The sequence below is a fragment of the Anomaloglossus baeobatrachus genome, chromosome 2, assembly GCF_048569485.1.
Source record: "Anomaloglossus baeobatrachus isolate aAnoBae1 chromosome 2, aAnoBae1.hap1, whole genome shotgun sequence".
Classification (NCBI taxonomy): Eukaryota; Metazoa; Chordata; class Amphibia; order Anura; family Aromobatidae; genus Anomaloglossus; species Anomaloglossus baeobatrachus.
In genome coordinates, this window is record NC_134354.1 from 762,036,849 (window position 1) to 762,058,564 (window position 21,716).

The window sequence follows — 21,716 nt, forward strand, 5'->3', positions numbered from 1 at the left end:
CCACACGTGCATGGGCCCATATTAGTGAAAGAATTACAAACAAACCTTTTGCAAAGTAAAACGTACATTTTATTAGACAAATTAAAACATGAAATTAAAGTAGTGTTAAAATAATCTGATGCTGCCAAGTAACAGCACCAGGACTGTTAAAATATTGGCAGTAGTTTTCTCGGCAGGCCTTTCCATCATCCGGGTTTCTGCCAGGCGCCAATGGTTGAAGGCCTGCGATTGCGGGATTGTCTGAATGCCATTCCCCGAGCACCACTTCACCATTTGTTACGTCCACAGAGTCCATGAATGCAGGCGGACTATACGCAAGTGCATCGCGCCGGCGAAGGAAGTTGTGAAGCACACAACAGGCTAAAACAACTGCGTCAATCGATTCAAGCTTCATGTTAATCGGCGTGTGAAAAACTCTAAAGCGATTCGACATGATACCGAAGGCATTTTCTACAACCCTGCGTGCCCGTGACAACCGGTAATTGAAAATTCTTCTTTCTGGCGTTAGAGTTTTCTGGGGGAATGGTTTGATAAGATTGGGATGAAGCGGGAAGGCTTCATCGCCCACAAATACAAAATTTAGGTTTCCGGTAGTGTCAACGTTGGGAGGCAAGTTCAGTTCACCGTTCTGCAAAAGTTCACCAAACTTTGTGTGCTCCAAAACCCCGCCGTCGGAAACCCTGCCGTTCATGCCAACATCTACATAGATAAATTCATAATTGGCGTTAACAAGGGCCATCAGGACGAGGCTGAAATAGCCCTTATAATTATAGAAATAGGACCCACTGATCCATGGTTGAGTGATCCGCACATGTTTTCCGTCCAAAGCCCCGCCACAGTTAGGGAACTGCCACAACTGATCAAAATCGGAGGCAATCCTTTTCCATTCTTCCTCCGTTTTGGGAAATTCAATGTAGCTATGTAGACTCTGGAAAATTCATCGACATGTCTCGGGAATTAGAACACTGAGCAGTGGCCTTGAAATTGCAGACGAAAAATGCAAGTCCTGCAGGGAGCGTCCGGTGGCCAGGAATCGCAGCGTGACTGCCAATCTTTCATCGGCCGCGACGGCAGAACGCATCGCTGTATTTTGGCGCCAAATAAGAGGTGTAATTTTATCTAGTAACAGTTGGAATGATTCCTCTGACATCCGCAGAGTTTCGGAAATCCTGAGGATTGTTCTCCTGCAGCTCTCTTACAAGTTGCATGTGGGAAAATTTGGATCTTTTCTGCAGCCACTGTTTGGTCCACATGCGCCGCTTTCGTTTGGAACGCCTCTGTTCCTCATCTTGTAGCCGAGCTGCCTCAACCAGCAATGCAGCACACACCACACGTTCCGGGTTGTTCATGATGTCCAAACTGCAAAAATTAAATGTAAAAATGAGAGACATGTAGAAGAACAGCACTATAAATGATACTATAGGTCTTGGCACATGAAACCCACATAAAATGGCCGCTCCCCTAAAATAGCCGCCCACATGAAATGATCGCCCACATGACACGCCCGCTTAAAAATCCAAGTTCACCTATTTTATCTGTGGCAGTAGCAGAGATAAAAAATGGCCACTGATGCATGTATGAGGTCATATCATCTTTATACTATCAGAAGAAAGGCACTATTAATGATACTATAGGTCTTGGCACATGAAACCCACATAAAATGTCCGCTCCCCTAAAATGTCCGCCCACAGGAAATGTCCGCCCACATGACACCCCCGCTTAAAAGTCCAAGTTCACCTATTTTATCAGTGTCAGTAGCAGAGATACAAAATGGCCACTGATGCATGTATGAGGACATATAGAAGAACGCCACTATAACACATGCAAGTATGAACACGTATAGTATAGCGCCCCTGTTAATGATACTTTAGGTGTCAAAAAAAAGGTTGAAATACTGTAATAAAATAATTAAAAATAAATCCTTGCCCTATAAATTAAAATGGGAGTATGTTAGAGACCTCCAAAAGAAGCTTACCGTGTCCAAGGAATACAGCTGTCTGAAGAATAAACTCCGGGTGGAGTCGCTACTGCGATCCCAAAAACACCACGCAACCAAGACCAGACGAACCGGGGACAGATGAATCCGGTGAGATCGCAACTGCGATCCAAAACTCGCCACGGAGAAGAAACGAACCAGGCAGGGACGAAAGAATCCGGGTGGAGTCGCAGCTACGATGCTGAAAGCAAGATGCCAGCAGGAACAAAGGATGACTGAAGTTCTGTTTGTCGCCTTTATTGAATCGGGTGGAGTCACAACTACAATCCGAAAGGTAAACAAACACGTCCAATCGACACGCAGTAGCGGCAACCAATCGCAACAGAGGGGGCGCGGAAAAGGGATGATGAAGTTGTCACCGTTATTGAAACCGGGTGGAGTCTCAACTACGATCCAAATCACAACGCATTACCGGCCCCTAATCTAAACTACAGGGTTTGGAAAAGGTGACGCACAATGCACGCCTACAAAACATGACAGCACAGTAGTTACCACACTACATGACAGCACATCAGTTAGCACACTACATGGCGGCACATTGCTTTTCAAAAGACATGACAGCACATCTGTTAGCACACTACATGACAGCACAACAGTTAGCACACTGTATGGCGGCACACTGCTTTTTAAAAAAACATGACAGCACATCAGTTTGCACACTACATCACAGCACATCAGTTTGCACACTACATGACAGCACATCAGTTCGCACACTACATGGCGGCACATAACATTGCTTTTCAAAAGACACGGCAGCACAATAGTTGGCACACTACATGGCGGCACAACAGTTAGCACACTACATGGCGCAGCATTGCTTTGCAAAAAACATGGCAGCACATTATTTGGGACACTATATGGGCAGCTAAAAACATTGCAGTACATCAGTTAGCATAGTACATGGCAACACTTTAGTTAGCACAATACATTTCACCTTTATTTAATCCGGGCTAAAACTATGATACGGGTGGAGTCACAACTACGATCCGGGTGGAGTCACAACTACGAACCCAACTACAACGCATTAGCGGCCACCAATCAGAACTGAAGGGTGTGGAAAAGGTGACCGATAATGCACGCCTATTGTGTCTGAGTTCCTTGTCATCATTGAGGTCGTTTGTAGGTGTCACACACAGCTATGTGTCCTGCCCAGCAGGACATCGCCTTTGAAGAAATGGCCTGGACCATTCAGCTACGATTAGCGACCTCACAGCAGGGGCCTGATCGCTAGTAGGTGTCACACATAACGAGATCGCTAGGGAGATCGCAACTGCGTCACCAAAACCGTGAGTCAGCAGCGATTTCGCTAGCGATCTCGTTATGTGTGACGGTACCTTAAGACAAGCGGGGTTAGGTTAAATACTTTACGCGAGCAAATGACATTGTTATCTGTTAAATCAGAAGAGACATTATCAGCGCATGTAAATGAAGACACGTTAGATGTGACAAGTTCAGACTTGGGAGCTGGAGCTGTTAATCCCTCCAGGAGACTTGCTTGCGTTTCCCCGGAGTAGTTTTTTTTCCTATATCTCCGTCTACCTCCTCTCCTTGTGGGTCTCCTAAAGGGAGATTGTTAGAGGTAGAAGCTCGCATATCTACAGGTGTTTTTGATTTCTTTTTTGGTATCGGATCTTCAGCTCCACTGGAGTCGGAGTCTGTCGTCCAAGCGCCTTTTTTGGTAGATTTAAATGTACTTCTTTTTTGATATTTCTGATGAAATCTTCTGTTAGGTACAGAGGATTTTTTCCAAGAAAAAATCTGATTGTTTTCGTAATTTAACTTGTCTCTAAAAATTTTTTCTTTTTTATTTTCTTTAATCAAGGTTTGAAAAGGCAAAAGTTTTTTATCTAGTTTTGATAAGAAGGTATGCCATGCCTCCTTTGAAATGCGACTCTCCATTTCATTCCTTAAGGGTACTTTACATGCTGCGACATCGCTAGCGATCTCGTTGGCGATGTGAAATTCTAGATCGCAAGTGCGATCTTTCGAGATCGCACATGCGTAAAATGACCTATGTGCGATCTCGAAAGATCGCACTTGCGATCTGGAATTTCACATCGCCAACGAGATCGCTAGCGATGTCGCAGCATGTAAAGTACCCTTAAGACTGAGGAGTTCACTGGTTATTTTTGCATGTTCCTCCTCATTCTTTTTAAGTACAATGCCAAGGAAACACATGGAGCACTCATGTTGTGCATTTTCCCACTCTTTTTTGAATAGTAAATCATCCTGGTAAAAGGAAATATTCTTAAGGATGCGTAGACCCCTGGGGACCCAATCACAGTCCTGATAGGATTTTAACGACTGTACAGTCCAGAAAAGGCTGGTTTCCCTCTCAGCCAAATTATAAATCTTTTGTTCTAAACTTTTGGTGCCCATGATTTCTATGTTCACTTTCTCATTACAGCTGGAAAAGAACGTGGCAGCGTCCTCCCTCCCTGCCAGTACACCACATTTGTGCCTGACTCTTGTGTGATTGCATATTTCCCCTGATCTATGAGGACTTTATGAGCAATGCTAAACAACCTTTCACATGACGCATTGCTGTGGGGAATAAGAAGAAGAAATTTCACTAGCCTAAATAACACACTGTATTGATATTGCCCAGTTACCGGATCCTTGATTTGTGAAAACTGATGCCAAAACTCATCAATTCTGATGCTTCCCTTCACTAAAACATCACTGCTTTTATAGTCTCTGAACTCATTCAGCAGTTTGTTCATTATTTGTGAACCTGTTCACTGCAGTCTAGATGTCCTCAATACTTGATGACACCCGCACATCTGGATTTAGAAAAGAAAGACTTTTAAAGGCAACCAACCAACAGTTATTTTTTTCCCAATAAGTTGGAGGCAGTATCATAATGCCCTAGGATGATGATTAAAATGATACCATTAGTTGAAAAATCTGAGGCTTGATTACATAATTTCTGAAAGTTTAAACAAAGATTATTCTGCAATTTGTGCAGTGGCTTAAACTCTTCACGACACATGATGTACTGGGTACGTCATGGATCGTGTCACTGTAATGCCCGCGAGCTGCCGTGGGCAGTCCGCGGTGATCTGCGCACATGTCAGCTGATTTCAACTGACGTGTGCCTGCCAGGCACGAGTGGAATTGCGTTCCACCCGCGCCTATTAACCCCTTACATCTCGCTGTAAAAATATGACAGCGAGATGTAACAGCGCGCTGGGGTAAGCATAACTTACCCAGCGCCATCGGAAGTCACGTGACGTGATCACGTGAATTCCGGTGATTGCCATGGTAGCACAGGGTCATGTGATGACACTTGTAACTATCATGAGTCACTTTCTCTCACTGCCGGCAGACTGCTGTGTGTGAGAGTAAAGCAGCTTTTCTCCAGATCTCAGCTGCGTAGCTGTGATCTGGAGAAATGGAAGAGCGATCAGACTGCTGATCGTTATAGTTCTCTAGGGGGCTACTGAAATTAAAAAAAGTTTTAAAAAATTAAAAAAACAAAAAAAATCCCTAAAAGTTGTTATCACCCCCATTCGGCCCACTGAAAATTAAAGGGTTAAAAAATATACATATATTTGGTATTGCCGCGTTCAGAAACGCTCGATCTATCAAGATATTAAATCAATTAATCTGATCGGTAAACAGCGTAGTGGCAAAGAAATTCCAAACGACAAAATTAAATTTTTTGGTTGTCGCAAATTTTGCGCAAAATTCAATAACAGGCAATAAAAACGTAGAATCTGCTCTACAAAAATAGTACAGTTAAATATGATAGCTGTAGACGCAAAAAATAAGCTGTCACTGAGCTATCGATCTTGAAAAATGAGAACACTATGGGTTTCAGAAAATGGCGCAAAAAGTGCGCCATTTTTTTTGAGCAAACTTCTAATTTTTTTAACCCTTTAGATAAAAGTAAACCTTTTATTGTAATGTAAAGAGAGGGAGGGGAGCTCACCAGTCCATAGGATTGCCAGCTATAGAATTCATTAGGGCGGGTGCAAGTACGTATTCCAGCACTGATGGTGTGCAGCAGGAAATAGAAGGTAGAAGGAAAATTAGCACAACCGTCCAATTATAAAAAGTCTTCCTTTATTCTTGCAAACTAATTTTTTTTTCCAAATATGTTGATAAAACAACAGAAATGAATCCATGCCTGCAGTCAAAAGTAGGACACGTATCTAGGAGTTGCCCTTAGCCACTGGCTACGACTAAGGGCAACTCCCCGAAATGCGTCAGACTTTTTTCTGCAGGCATGGATCCATTTCTGTTGTTTTATCAACATATTTGAACAAATTTTTTAATATGCACGAATATAGGAAGACTTTTTATAATTGGACGGTGGTGCTAATTTTCCATCTACCTTCTAAAAGTAAACCTATACATGTTTGGTGTCAACAAACTCGTACTGACTTGAAAAATCACACCAACACTTCCGTTTTATCATATAGTGAACACGGTGAATAAAATAACTCAAAAACTATTGTGCAATCGCACTTTTTTTTGCAGTTTTTCCACACTTGAAATTTTTTTGCTGTTTTTCGGTACACTATATGGTAAAACTTATGTTTTAATTTAAAAGTACAGATCGTCCCACAAAAAACAAGTCCTTATATGACAAGATTGACAGAAAACTAAAAAAGTTACGGCTCTCGGAAGGAGGGGAGCAAAAAACAACAACAAAAAAACGCCCGGGATGAAGGGGTTAAGCATTGGAGCGGGACTTTGTGGGTCAGGTCCTCTGTGATGATTCCTCCTCCTGCATTACATCCTATTCTTTATTTAAATTTAGCACCGCCATTGCAGATGTTGCTGGTGCGCGGGCATTGCTAGTATGAAGTTTTATTCAATAATCCGGCGTATGGGGGTACTGAGATCTCTGGCTCAATTTAACTGAGAACACTGGAGATGACTATGAGCAGTGGCATTGAAAAAAAATGAAATCTGCACATGCGCCACCGCTCATATTCATCTGCATGGCAGCGAAGATCGCGATACATATGTGTCGCCCAGGGAATGGGGTACTCTGTCCCGGGCAATACATGCAGTAGGAATGTCACTTCTGGTGGCCGTTGCCCGGTTCCGTGCCCTGGCCCTCTTTTGTTAATGAGTGTATTTACAGGGGATAAAAGTTATTGTCATGTGACGCCACCTGCGGGTTGCGGTTAAGTATGGGAACCGCCACTGCTAAATGTGGATACTCCCAGAGCTGATGGTAGTTCCAGCAATGGTGTTGGGCCCTCCGCAAGTAGGGCAGTGTCTGGTAGATGTGAGAGTGCGCAATGATGGAGACCATACCAGGTTGACTTTAACAGTCTCTATTCACATGGACCCTCGGCTTGCTGGTACTGGTTCCAGGAGTATCAGTGCCAATGTCCCCATCACTCTTTTGTTAGGTGAGTCCTCATAGCTTGAAGCGTTTGGGGGCTCCGACTGTCCCTTTTGGGGTACAGTCTCCTCCGTACGGCGGGCAGTGCGGATCCTGCGGGGAGGTAAGTGTCCAAACCCCGATCTTAGTTTATTGCTGATGCCCCAGATTATTTGGTTCGGTGAAGTCTGTGGTTTCCACACCGTGCAGGTATTTATCAAACCGTTTGAAACTTCATTTGATTTAGGGCCCTGTGCCCCATTCATGCTCCGGTCCCAGCGGTATCTCCGGTACCCGTCCTGGCAACCTCTCTCCCGTGCCCTCGGGGGTTACCGTTACACAGGCCCAGTGCAGGCATGTCCGCACACTTCACAGTGCTCTCTCCGACTCCTGACTATTGACTGACTAACTCCTTCCACCAGGCTGGCTAAACCCTTCTGTTAACCCTTTTTGCCCGATGTGGAGAATTCACTAGGATTTGATTCGTGTTTTGGTGGTCAATGGCATTGTTACTCCAGGTCCCAGGGAATAGGTCATGCATCCCCGAGAGGATGCAGTTCCTTGTAGTGCCCTGGTATGCTCAGCAGGGGCGCTACACATGCAGTCTACCTGGCCGCTGCTTAATATTTTGTTGTTCCTTTCATATTTTTGGCCACAGGAGAGCTTTGCATCACTGCATCTTCAATTTAGAGTGGAACAATCCACCCTTTCTAAAATTGTAAGATGCACATGCAAGATTATCTGGCAGAAGTTGCAGCCCATTGTGATGCGCTCCTCAACTGAGGAGACGTGGCTTCAGGTCACAGCAGGCTTTCAGACTGTGGCCAATTTCTCTAAGAGCATGGCTGCAGTTGATGGAAAAGATGTGAGTGATTCAGCCACTGTGCTCAGGATCTGTCTTCAATTATAAGAAGCATTTCTCGGTGATGCTGAGGGCAGTAGCTGATGCACATTAGAAGTTTGTGACTATCAATGTAGGTGCCTGTAATGTAAGTTCATGATGTAAGTGTGGCGCCCCTGAGGCTTCAAGCACCACAGGGTACTGTACCCCCATTAGGGTGTAGTACTTATCCTGGGTTCTGGGAAGGTCGGTACCGGTTTTCACTCACACAAACATACAGTAACACTGGGTTGCCCTCCCAATTGAAACCGGGCCAGGGTGGGATCACAGTAGGGGATCACTAAAGCGGTGGGTTTACAGGACGCCACTGCACCAGGGCTTCCCAGATCCACTGGACTAGGGACTCAGGGTCATGGAGAAGCAACTATTAGGGGAAATCAGGAGCACACAGTGGGAAGAGCAGGTTGACCTTGTGAGAGCAGTGAACCAGCCAGTGGCGGTGGCTGGGGGCAACAGCTTGGAACACACAACACAACTAACACAGGAGAGAACAGCTCCAGATACAGAGCAGAGCGCAAGTGCCGCAGACGGATCTGTGGGCCAATGCGTTCAACACAGTTGCTGGGGAGAAGCAGGGCAGCTGCTTGCACAGGAATGGCGCTGTTGGGATACAGAATCCTAGGGCAGATATACTTCACGTTGTCTACCAGCTCTGCAAGGGTCGCGGGAAATGGCTAGAACAGTCACCGGACCCGTCCCACGAGTCTGCAGCAATTAGCACATAGGATCCGGGGTTGAGGACCGGCCCCATAACGGAACCGCGCTATCAGCATACAGAATGGGACACTTTACTGACACCGGGACCCTCAAGTGCTTTACGCCACAGGGGTCCGATAATTAATGCATCAAAGGAGGAGGGGGCTCACAGGCTGACACACACCGGACTTGACCTTTCACGGATTCGGGATCGGCTGGAGTCAATCGTGGCAGAGAACTGTACCATGGGAAGGGCCGTATTTACCATTTGGCACCCGTGCTCCGGTGCCAGGGGCGGCACGTTGCGCTGGGCGGCACCTTCTGGCAGCAAAAAACAATTCCCCCCCTTCTCTCCTTCGTTAGATACCCTACTAAATCCGTAGTCTTTTCGTGGGGGGCGGGGGTTGTTGGGCGCATGGGCGCCCCTCTATTGATTTGTATCCGTGTTTTTAAAACGCGGATACAAATAAACTCCAGGTACTGGGCACAGGAGGCTGATTGACCCTGGAACTGCCGGAACCTGCACTTCCGGGGTCACAGGCGTGCTCCAATCAGCTCCTTGCCAAGTGTTGCAGCGTCCAAACCTGTGCAGAGCTCACAGTAGGCGCCAGTGTGACGTGTCAGAATTGGATGATACTAACCGGGTCCTGAGCCGGTAATAGGCTGTCTATGTGTGAAGGGGGGGCGTAACATACCGCTAACTATATGTGATGGTGGGAGGGGCGCACTGCACACTCAGACATGCCTGTGCCTGCTATCTATATGTGAAGGGGCGCACTTGTGACGCCGTGGCCTATCAGGTCGTCACAAAGGTGCTGTGCAATCTGCCCTTCTGCATGGCACCTGCTCCTCCTTGGTTACGGGTCCTGTCCCTTTGGTGTTGCTAAGAACAGGTATACACAAATCCTGAGGGACACTCTGCACCACACCCACCAGACACCCATTGGGCAGTCTGAGGGGAATAGGGCCGCCCAGATGGAGAGATGGTAGAAGGAGGGCCAGAAGTGTGAGTTGGTAGTCAGTGTTCGGTTCGAGAGCAGCGGTGACAGTGAAAGGTCACGCTACGTAGCTGGTGCCAGACGTTGGCCTGGCCTGGAAGGAGCTGGAACCCCGGTCGCAGGGGATAGTGGCAAGGGGCATGGTACTGCCACGGAGGGCAGTTTGGCGGCCTTGTGCTACAACCGGGCAGGAGCCAGGGCACGGTGGGGTACGCGGACCCTAGGCTGGGAATTAGCTTCACGCAGCCCAGTAATTCACCCGACGAGGAAGGAGTCTTCACGAGCCGTTCTCCACCCGCTCCAAAATCGGGGGTACTAGCGCAACGAGGGGGATAGGACTTCCCAAAACCGTCCAGAAAATCCCAAGCGTGAACACTGAAAGCAAGCTCACACCGTTAGCCATGCGGGTGAGCGGGTCCCGAGTAGTTTCAGGCAAAACAGTGCCAAGGGACAAGGCTTCAGACCAACCAGCAAAGCCAAAAGGGCACGGACCCAGCGTGCTCCAACAAAATCTGCAGGGCATTCAGGACTTTGGTTTACCCGTTGTCAGTGTCAGAATTCCTGGACTGTGTGAGTACGTTGTGCTCCTCTCCTCCTGACGGGTTCCCATCCTTCACCTCCCGAGCCCCCAGGACACCTTCCCCCTGCCCAAGGAGGGGTTTACATCACAAGCTGCCATCCCATTGCTCCCGAGCGCTCCCCCAAACGCAGCAGCGGTGGTATCCCACATTACCACGACCCGTGGGTGGCGTCACAAACTTTATTTTTCACCCCTTTTGTAAATATTTTCCCCCTTTTTTTCATTTTGAGTGGCCGCGCGACCCCACCTCGGGTCTGGAGACCCCTCTAGCCACTGCGGATCCGAGCAGGCCACCGACGGTCACGGGGGCGGCACACCTCAAAAATCTTGGTGTCACGAACAGGATGCGAGCAGGACCCACTTACCTGGGTGACGTGAACCTTGAAAAGTGAAATCCGCGGGTCAAAATCCTTTTTCCTGCGAAATCCGCCATTTTTCCGCTGTTTTTCGCGCCAAAACGTTTTCTTCCTTGGAAAAGCGCGCAAAGCCGAAGCCCCGCCCTCCATCTGAAACAGGAACCGGAAGTTCCCAGAGGGCCACAGTGCGTGAAAGTGCTGTGAGAAAACCGAGGGGGTGTGCCTGAATGTAGCGAAAGAGAAGCATGGACGCCAGGACTCTGCCATAACGTTCCTGGACATCGCAGAGGCAAGATGGCGGAACTGTTCCTGGGACCGCGACTTGGATCGAAGAGGAGACCGAGCAGCTGTGCAGGAGAATGCGGACGCAGTTCCTGTTCATACTAAACCACTGGAGGGAAGAGATGAGAAGCCTGGTGATGGCAGTGCGAGTCCGTGAGATAGAAATCCCACGCGAAGAGAGGGTAAGCGGTTACCCAGTCCCTGTTGATTACCCTAATCCGGCCTTGGCGGCTGAGGGTTTCGGTCCGCCCCCGCTTGCGGAAACCACTCCACCGTCACCTTCCCCGTCATCAACGGACGCCGAGGTGCCATTACCCATCCCGGCAGCGGAACCTGCAGTATTCTCGTATGAAGCTCCAGCAGCAGCCCCGATGTCTACCTTCATCCCAATCATGTCAGCGGTCACCCGGACCCCGGCCGGACCAGACCCAGCCACATCACCGGGCCCGTCCTCCGAGGCGGAGCACCCGGACCCTGCAACCCCGGCTGCGGAGCATTCGGTACTTTAGTTTACAGCAGCGGGAGTGGGACCCTCAAGTCCACCGGTTCCAGTACCGCGCGGCATCCCGACGGCTGTTGGGGCCGCACGAGTCAATTTAAAGCCAGAGCCAGTTAGGGAGCTGAGGCCGGACGCCGACGCCCCCTACTGGGAGTGACACAGCCAAGAGTTACAGCAGGAGATCGTGACCAGAGATCGGCGACGACGGGAGCTTGCCGCCCGCAACAGACAGACGCAATTGACTGGTGAGCTTGGGAACTCAAAAAGGCCTGGGCGTCCACGGATGACAACAGTGGTGGATGATCGCCGCATACTTTCTTTGGTGAAGAAGAACCCGTTCACAACATCAACTGAAGTCCAGAACACTCTCAGTGAAGTAGGTGTATCTGTCTCTAAGTCAACAGTAAAGAGAAGACTCCATGAAAGTAAATACAAAGGGTTCACATCTAGATGCAAACCATTCATCAATTCCAAAAATAGACAGGCCAGAGTTAAATTTGCTGAAAAACACCTCATGAAACCAGCTCAGTTCTTGAAAAGTATTCTATGCACAGATGAGACAAAGATCAACCTGTACCAGAATGATGGGAAGAAAAAGTTTGGAGAAGAAAGGGAACGGCACATGATCCAAGGCACACCACATCCTCTGTAAAACCTGGTGGAGGCAACGTGATGGCATGGGCATGCATGGCTTTCAATGGCACTGGGTCACTTGTGTTTATTGATGACATAACAGCAGACAAGAGTAGCCGGATGAATTCTGAAGTTTCCCGGGATATACTTTCAGCCCAGATTCAGCCAAATGCCGCAAAATTGATCGGACGGCGCTTCATAGTACAGATGGACAATGACCCCAAGCATACAGCCAAAGCTACCCAGGAGTTCATGAGTGCAAAAAAGTGGAACATTCTGCAATGGCCAAGTCAATCACCAGATCTTAACCCAATTGAGCATGCATTTCACTTGCTCAAATCCAGACTTAAGACGGAGAGACCCACAAACAAGCAAGACCTGAAGGCTGCGGCTGTAAAGGCCTGGCAAAGCATTAAGAAGGAGGAAACCCAGCGTTTGGTGATGTCCATGGGTTCCAGACTTAAGGCAGTGATTGCCTCCAAAGGATTCGCAACAAAATATTGAAAATAAAAATATTTTGTTTGGGTTTGGTTTATTTGTCCAATTACTTTTGACCTCCTAAAATGTGGAGTGTTTGTAAAGAAATGTGTACAATTCCTACAATTTCTATCAGATATTTTTGTTCAAACCTTCAAATTAAACGTTACAATCTGCACTTGAATTCTGTTGTAGAGATTTCATTTCAAATCCAATGTGGTGGCATGCAGAGCCCAACTCGCGAAAATTGTGTCACTGTCCAAATATTTCTGGACCTAACTGTATATATCATGAGGTAGTATAAACTATAGCAGCAATGAAAATAGCACCAAAACGACCAAAGGGTTAATCAGACCATATCCAAAGTAGTAACCAGACCCTCACCAACACTCCAACAACTGTTTTGCTACCGCTTCGTCGGGGAGTGAGGTAGAGAGGTCTGTGGACGTCTTAAGTACCTATGATGGCAGCCTTGTCTAATAATCCTGGGGACACCATATTATGGTGTCCATGTGCATCGGTCAACAATACAGCGAACGTTGCACAAGGAGAAGCTGTATGAGAGAGTGATGCGAAAGAAGCCGTTTCTGCAAGCACACCACAAACAGAGTCGCCTGAGGTATGTAAAAGCACATTTGGACAAGCCAGTTACATTTTGGAAGAAGGTCCTGTGGACTGATGAAACAAAGATTGAGTTGTTTGATCATATAAAAAGGCGTTATGCATAGAGGCAAAAAAACACGGCATTCCAAGAAAAGCACTTGCTACCCACAGTAAAATTTGGTGGAGGTTCCATCATGCTTTGGGGCTGTGTGGCCAATGCCGGCACCGGGAATATTGTTAAAGTTGAGGGTCACATGGATTCAACTCAGTATCAGCAGATTCTTGACAATAATGTGCAAGAATCAGTGACGAAGTTGAAGTTACGCAGGGGATGGATATTTCAGCAAGACAATGATCTAAAACACCGCTCCAAATCTACTCAGGCATTCATGCAGAGGAACAATTACAATGTTCTGGAATGGCCATCCCAGTCCCCAGACCTGAATATCATTGAAAATCTGTGGGATGATTTGATGCGGCTGTCCATGCTCGGCGACCATCAAACTTAACTGAACTGGAATTGTTTTGTAAACAGGAATGGTCAAATCTACCTTCATCCAGGATCCAGGAACTCATTAAAAGCTACAGGAAGCCACTAGAGGCTGTTATTTTTACAAAAGGAGGATTTACAAAATATTAATGTCACTTTTATGTTGAGGTGCCCATACTTTTGCACCGGTCAAATTTTGTTTAAATGCGGATTGCACATTTTCTGTTAGTACAATAAACCTCATTTCAATCCAGAAATATTACTCAGCCCATCAGTTATTAGATATATGAAACTGAAATAGCTGCTGCAAAAACCCAAATTGTTATAAAGAAAAAAGGTTAACATTAATAGGGGTGCCCAAACTTTTTCATATGACTGTATTTCCGGTATAGTGAAAAATTCATCGCTTTTTGTCGGTTACCCATTAATGCATTTGATGATTTACTTTCGCTTTTGCGATCACAAATAACACATGCTGATACATTTATGCGTGAAGCGATATCAGCTGAGGAAAGACTATTAGTTGTTACTTTAAGGTATTTTTTTAACTTTTTTTTAAATTAAGTTTGTAAAATTGTTTTAAAAAAATCACGAATGTATATGTGAAAATAATAAATGTAATTTTTTTTAAAATATGCCTAAACAGAATATTATTTTAATTTTTTCATTTGGTTAATAGGTTTCTTGCTACTGGTGAAACTTTTGCATCACTGCATTTACAGTTTCGCCTAGGGAGAACAACTATATCGGAAATTGTCAAAGAAACTTGTGACGCAATATGGAATATTTTATCACCTATAGAAATGCCTATTCCAAATAATAATTTATGGTTGGAGGTTTCTCAAAATTTTGAAAATGTTGCAAACTTTCCCAATTGCCTGGGAGCGATCGATGGGAAACACATTCGTATCCAGCAACCCCCAAGATCTGGCTCATCTTTCTTTAATTATAAAAAGTATTTTTCTATTGTTTTAATGGCTGTTGCTGACTCAAATTACAAATTTATTGCCATAGATGTTGGTGGTTTGGGCAGCACAGGTGATTCACGCATTTTACAAAACTCAGAATTTTGGAAACAAATTCTTAATAATGACACATTTCCAGAACCAAAACCATTAACCGGATCCAATGAACCTACACAATATGTGTTTGTGGCTGATGAGGCTTTTCCTCTACAACAAAATCTTCTGCGCCCATACCCCATGAGAGGTTTAGATAATAGTAAGAGGATTTTTAATTACCGACTCAGTCGTGCAAGAAGATATGTAGAGTGTACCTTTGGTATAATGTCCAGCCAATGGAAAGTCTTGCACACTACAATGAAATTACAAATATCTTCTGTTGATAAAGTTGTAAAAGCATGCTGTATTTTACATAACTTTTTAAGAAAATACAGATCTGATATTGTTGATGGACAGCAGCCAACAAATTTTCTACCGGTAATATCTGTTACTGGAAGACCAAGTGTTTCTGGTGTCGAAGTGAGAGATAAATTTAAACATTATTTTTCTTCTAATGTTAGCTCCATTCCATGGCAATATGGTTCTGTTGGTCTAGATGTACCAGAATAATGTTTATGGTTTTTTAGTGACAGAATGAAAAATTGTTTTGTTAAAATTTTGTAATAATTTGCAAACTTATTCTCAATAATGCCGGACAGTATTTTATTTTGTTTATATAAAATTATATTGAAACAAAAATATAATTTTTAGGCAAAACAATATTTTATTGAAAGAAATTCATTGTTGTATGATTTCAAAAATATCAAATTAAAATTATTATTTTAATTACTTTGTATTGTGTTGTTTTACTTTTCAAAAAACTGGATTTTGATTTTGAACACAATTACCGTATTTTTCGGACCATAAGACGCACTTTTTTTCCCCAAAATGTTGGGGGAAAGTGGGGGGTGCGTCTTATGGTCTGAATGTAGGGCTGCGGGGAATGAGGGTGCTGCGGTGGAGCGGGTCATCGGGGGCATGAGCAGGCTGTGGCAGCGCCTGCCGTGACCGCGTGGACCCGCTCATTTAATATGCACGCCCATCATCCTGCCCATCATCTCTCAGCGCTGACAGGTGGGCGGGATGATGGGCGAGGGATAAACAGCCGGCCCACATGATCATCCCTGGCAACTACAGCCTGGAGTGATCATGTGCGGCTGTATTCACTGCCCCCCGTGCATCATCATCAGCGCGCGCAGTGAATCAGTACACTCACCTGTCACTGTTCCCCTGCAGTACCGCGATCTCCTCCTGGCTGCCGGCGGCCGCTGAGTGGAGCCGTGCCCGTTCCCCTGTAGCACCGCAATGTCCTCCTGTCTGTGCCGGCGGCCGCTGAGTGGACACTAGCGGTGCGCACAGCGATGACGTCATCGCTGTGCGCACGTGTCCACACGCAGCCGCCAGCAGCCAGGAGGACATCGCGGTGCTGCAGGGGAACAGGGACGGCTCTACTCAGCGGCCGCCGGCAGCCAGGAGGGGATCGCGGTACTGCAGGGGAACGGGGACAGCTCCACTCAGCGGCGCTGCCGCTGACACAGACGGGAGGAGGAGCGATGCTGCAGGGAGTGAGGTGAGGTAAGGTGAGTATGAACGTTTATTTTTTTTTTGTGCCAGAGGATGCGGGCCGTATACCAGCATGGGGGTGTATAGCAGGATGGGTGTATATTATGAGCAGAATGGGGGTATATTATGAGCAGAATGGGGGTATATTATGAGCAGAATGGGGGTATATTATGAGCAGAATGGGGGTATATTATGAGCAGGATGGGGGTATATTATGAGCAGAATGGGGGTATATTATGAGCAGGATGGGGGTATATTATGAGCAAGGATGGGGGTATATGAGCAGGATGGGGGTATATGAGCAGGATGGAGGTATATGAGCAGGATGGGGGTATATGAGCAGGTTGGGGGTATATGAGCAGGATGGGGGTATATGAGCAGGTTGGGGGTATATACTGTATATACAAGGCATGAGGATCATTACCAGGATGGGGTATCTTAGTAGAGAATTTGGGGACATTACCCCCATAAGTGTCAGCAGCAGATCCTCGCCCCATAACAGTGTGTCATGACTCCATTTTTTGCTTAAAATTTTATTTTCCTGCTCTAAAACCAGGGTGCGTCTTATAGTCCGGTGCGTCTTAGAGTCCGAAAAATACGGTAACATAAATGTTACAGGTGATTACCAAAATATAATTCAAATGACATCTTGTCATAATTTTATGGTTGTGAGAACAGCTCATTTGTGAAATAACCAGAAAATTGTTTCATTTGGTAGCATTTGATAACTATGGGGATTTGGATAAGCATTTGGGATATTTGGGCCATAATTTGGTTTACCAATATTTTGATAATGAGGAACAACTGTTTCTTGCACGTAATTGTGTAGTATATTAGTTAGTTGGTTTGATGTGTCAAATGTGTCAAAGCAGAGCAAAACACATTCCCCTGACGAAGGTATGCCAAAACACGTGTAGGGTGGGTTGGAGGCTCCCTATACACGGTCCACATGGCTTCAGGTATATCCATTTGACTAAATGTATTTACATTTGTTTGCTTGCACATTGCACTTTTATGTAGTCCATTTTGACTAAGCATTTATGGAGTTACCCCAGGTGGTTGGCTTGGTGTCTATGCATGTGACCTTACATGGAATTGTCTGCCATAGTATACATTATTAATTATAGTGCACTTTATTATTATCATACACTTTATTAGCACTGCTGTGCACTTTATGTATACTTCTGGTGGCCTTTTCATGTAATTACATTGTCTATTTAATATTTATTGGATTCTATACATAATTGTACTGTTTTGTGGGTTTTCTCCTGTCATCATTATCCTTGCTTATAAATTGTTGTTTTTAATCATATTATTAATAAAGGAATATATAGTTTATTGGATTTTGGCTGTTTTTCTACTTGTCGGTTTTATATTGACTTCAATGTTAAGAAAACTGACCGAAAATGGCAAAAACAACTGACATGCTGCTTCTTTGAACGCATGGTTTTTGCCACAAAATATGCAAATTGAACGCAGCGTTTAGAAACGCTAAGTGCGGTCGGAAAATCAACATTTTCTATTGACTTGGCTGGTAAATCAAAACGCATGCCTTTTGGAATGAAAAAGGTGCTTCTCAAAATGGACATAAAAAGCAGCTGAAACGCAAAGTGCGTTCTTACCCTTAGACACGGCACGATGTCCAAGTACCTGTACAAAGAGGCTTTTCGCACTAAGTGTAGGGGCATGCTCAGTAGCCTGAATTGAGGACTTAGCCTCAGAAATGGCACTATCAGGCTGAGCATGCTCACTAGGCGAAACACTGGACTTGGGCTCTGGTTGGGGTAAATCGGCACACGCATGCGCACTAGCCGCCTCTTCACACTTAGACTTGGAGGAACAAGCAGCCAGCCGGACACCCCGAGGCACGGCCAAAAACGGCAGCCGGTGCCTGGGCGCAACTGGAACCTCAGCAGGCTGCTTGCGGCTATGGCGCCGCCGATTCGTAACACTATGTAGTAGTCATGGTTTGATTACCATAGCTGTACAATATGCTTGTTTCTGTTACCCCATTTTTATAGTAAACTTAAAGAAAACCTGTCATGTCACCAAATACCATTAACCCTAGAACGCGCAGCCATAGAAATCTACCATAGAAAACAAGTAACCTAGCAGGCCTGCGAGGCCCCAGATATGCGTTCTAGGGTTAACCTGCAGGTAGGCAGGTAATCTGCAGGTTAATAGGTTTCTAAATTCATGCAGCTGTTGCTCTGAAAGCCCCGCTACTGAGAGGAAATCCACAGTATTCCTCCTGGAAGCTTCGGGCTTTCAGTTTTAGAGGTACAGCTGACACTGCTTCAATCACCCCTGAATATACAGTGAGTGGCGGCTGTACCTACACCCCAGGATTGACACACAGCTGGCTTTGCACTGATGCTTCTGCTCACTAAGTACTGAGTGATGACTGATGCTGCTCTGGGTACATCTCTATGACTGAAAGCCAGTGCTTGCGAGGAGGCATAAAGTGCATTTTCTCCCATTAGAGAGGATCTCAGTGTGGCAGACGCATTGCTTTAGAATGCTATAAACCTGCAGATTTACCCGATATCTGCAGACTAATAGCATTTTGGGATATGACATGTTCCCTTTAAGGCTGTGTGCGCACGTTGCATTCAGTTACTTGCAGTTGTAAATGCATCCTCTGTCAGAAATTGTCTTTGTCAAATTTGGTTTTGACCACAAAAACGCTAAAAATACGTTTGCGTTTTTACCGCGTTTAACATGCTTTTTTCATTGCTTAAAGTCAGATGCGTTTTCAATACAAATACACTACTAGGAGTCCAAAATGGCCGCGGTCGGAGACAGACGTACATGAGGGAGCTCCAGACCATCTGACAACATCCTGCTCCCCCGCCATCAATACTCAGGCCGGGACCCTTCACCTGAGCCACAGAGACCTGGCGGAAAGAAGACGACCCTGAATTGGCTAGCTACACTGGTGCTGGGACCCCGGGGAGGTTCCTCGAGACTGAGGCCAGAAAGCACACAGTAGGCCGCAGGGCCTGAGCAGCGGGACCCCCGGTGACGTGGAACACCCGTGCTGGGGTGACCCGGACAACGGCAAGGGGCCCGGGCAGAGCTGACCGAGATCGCACGGAGCCGTCCCCCCCCCCCCCCAGACTCGGCCTCACAAACCAGCAAGCCCGGTGATCAGGGTGAAGAGGAGAGGGACCACCGCCATCTTGGAGGCCTGGACCCCCCCGATTCCGCAGGCCAGAGGCAAGCGCGGCAAACACACAGCCGCAGGACACAAACCAGACGGCCGACAAGAAGTGGAGAGGACGCTGCTACTTACCCGGTCACCGGTCAGACAGAGCCGGAGCAGGGGAGGCGGTGGAACGCGTCGGGCCTTCGGGCGGCCGCCGGTAGGTTCGGAGTTCCGGCCGGAAGCCTCGCGACAGCTGCGGGTGGCGCTTTGGGAGACCCTGCCGGGGCCGGAGAGGAGTTCGGGCGGTAAGTGAAAACCTCCGGACGCCCTCCGGAAGCCCTCCTGCGTCCACCCCGTGAGACCCAGGAGAGTTCAGGGCATACCCCGCCGCGACCCTCATTCACCGGGATGGCGCCCTCCTCCCCCCTCTCCCACAGCTGTACGACGCACGCCAATCCAGGAGTCGAGGGGCTGCCAGGCCCGCATCCGCAGAGAAGCTGCACTCAGGTACCAGACCAAGCAAAGAGGCCCCCCCTCATAACCTAAGGGCTGCGTCCACAACATCTCAGGGGACACCCCACTCCTCTCTCCACTACCTGAGGTCCTGCCAGGGATGAGACTCTCACATTTAGGGACGCAAGAAGGGCACTTTGGCAATATTCTAAGATCCTGAGCCATATATCTTCCTAGACCCTGGGGCTGCCGACAGGAACACACAGAGGAGTGGGCACAGAGAACGTCCACGCAGACCCACACTCCATATAAAGGCACAGTCCATCCGACCCCCCCCCCCCCCACAGGGGTATGTAAAGCGGTGAACTCCATACTGCTCAGAGGGAGCAGAGGGACCAGACCCCCACTCTACTCATTATAACATAATACCATAAGAACTGACTTCGACATGGTCAAATTTGGCAATAAAATGGCCAGCGCTCTGCCCAAACCAGCGGTGACCACGGCTCAGGCAGACGTCGATAAGTTTCTCAAAAAACATCTCTTGCCAGCAGAGGCGGGGGCTGACAGTCTTCAAAACTCATCTGCTAATGCCACACAAGAAATGGAAGATGACACAAGTGATGCAGAGGACATGGATTCCAGCAAGAGCCTCCCAATCTCCAGGTCCTTTATCAAACGGATTCTCAACAAAGCCTTAGAACCGGTAGTGAAAGAACTTTCTCACATCAAACAGGATATTGGCCAGATAGGCCACAGAGTGGAAACACTAGAAGCTTCCCAGGCCACTATCACCACAACCTCCAATGCCATCATCTCTTGTCTCCACCAACAAGAAGATAGTGTCAATCAAATACACGCTATTCTGGAGGATCATGAAAATAGAGAGAGGCGGAACAACCTCAGATTAAAAGGCCTCCCAGAATCGGTAGCAAACGAAGCCCTGATCCCGGCTCTTCAAAGCATCTTCTCCGACCTGATAGACGCTGATCCTACACCACCGATAGAGCTGGTCAGAGCCCATAGATCATTGAGACCCCGGCCCAGACAGGGGGAACCACCAAGAGATGTCAACTGCCGCTTCATGGACTACCGAATTAAGGAGCTCATTCTTAAAAAAGCAAGGGAAGCTGGCACCATAAGGTATGAAGACTCCGAAATCCGGATTTTTCAAGACCTTGCAGCCACCACTCTGACCAAAAGGCGAATACTAAAACCCTTTACAGAAGAGCTACGCCAACGCCAATTCCCATATCGCTGGCTATACCCATTTGGCATTGCAATAACAGCAAAAGGGAAGCACTACCAAGGCAAAACATCAGCTGAAATTAGGCGAATCTGTGAAGACCTGGGGATTACTTTGGAGAAATACCCTGAATTGGAAATCCACAGTTCGGCATCTACGCTACAGCAACGTCCAGAGCCGTCACCTTGGCACAGCATCATTCCGAAGACCCAAAGGTCCAGGCGCAATGCGGCACAGAAGCTCCAGACGAACTCAGAAAGCGAGCCCCATGAGAGGGCCTAGGCTCAGGCCTACTAATGCCCGCCATGGCTTATGCATGCTAAAAGCATGAAGTCACTTTAGGGGTACTGCACTTTCTGCTCCCTCTTGATGCATACCCATTCCTATTCCGATGTTGAAAATGTTGTTATTGTTGAATTTAACACTTTGTTCCCTATCTGATCTTTTCTC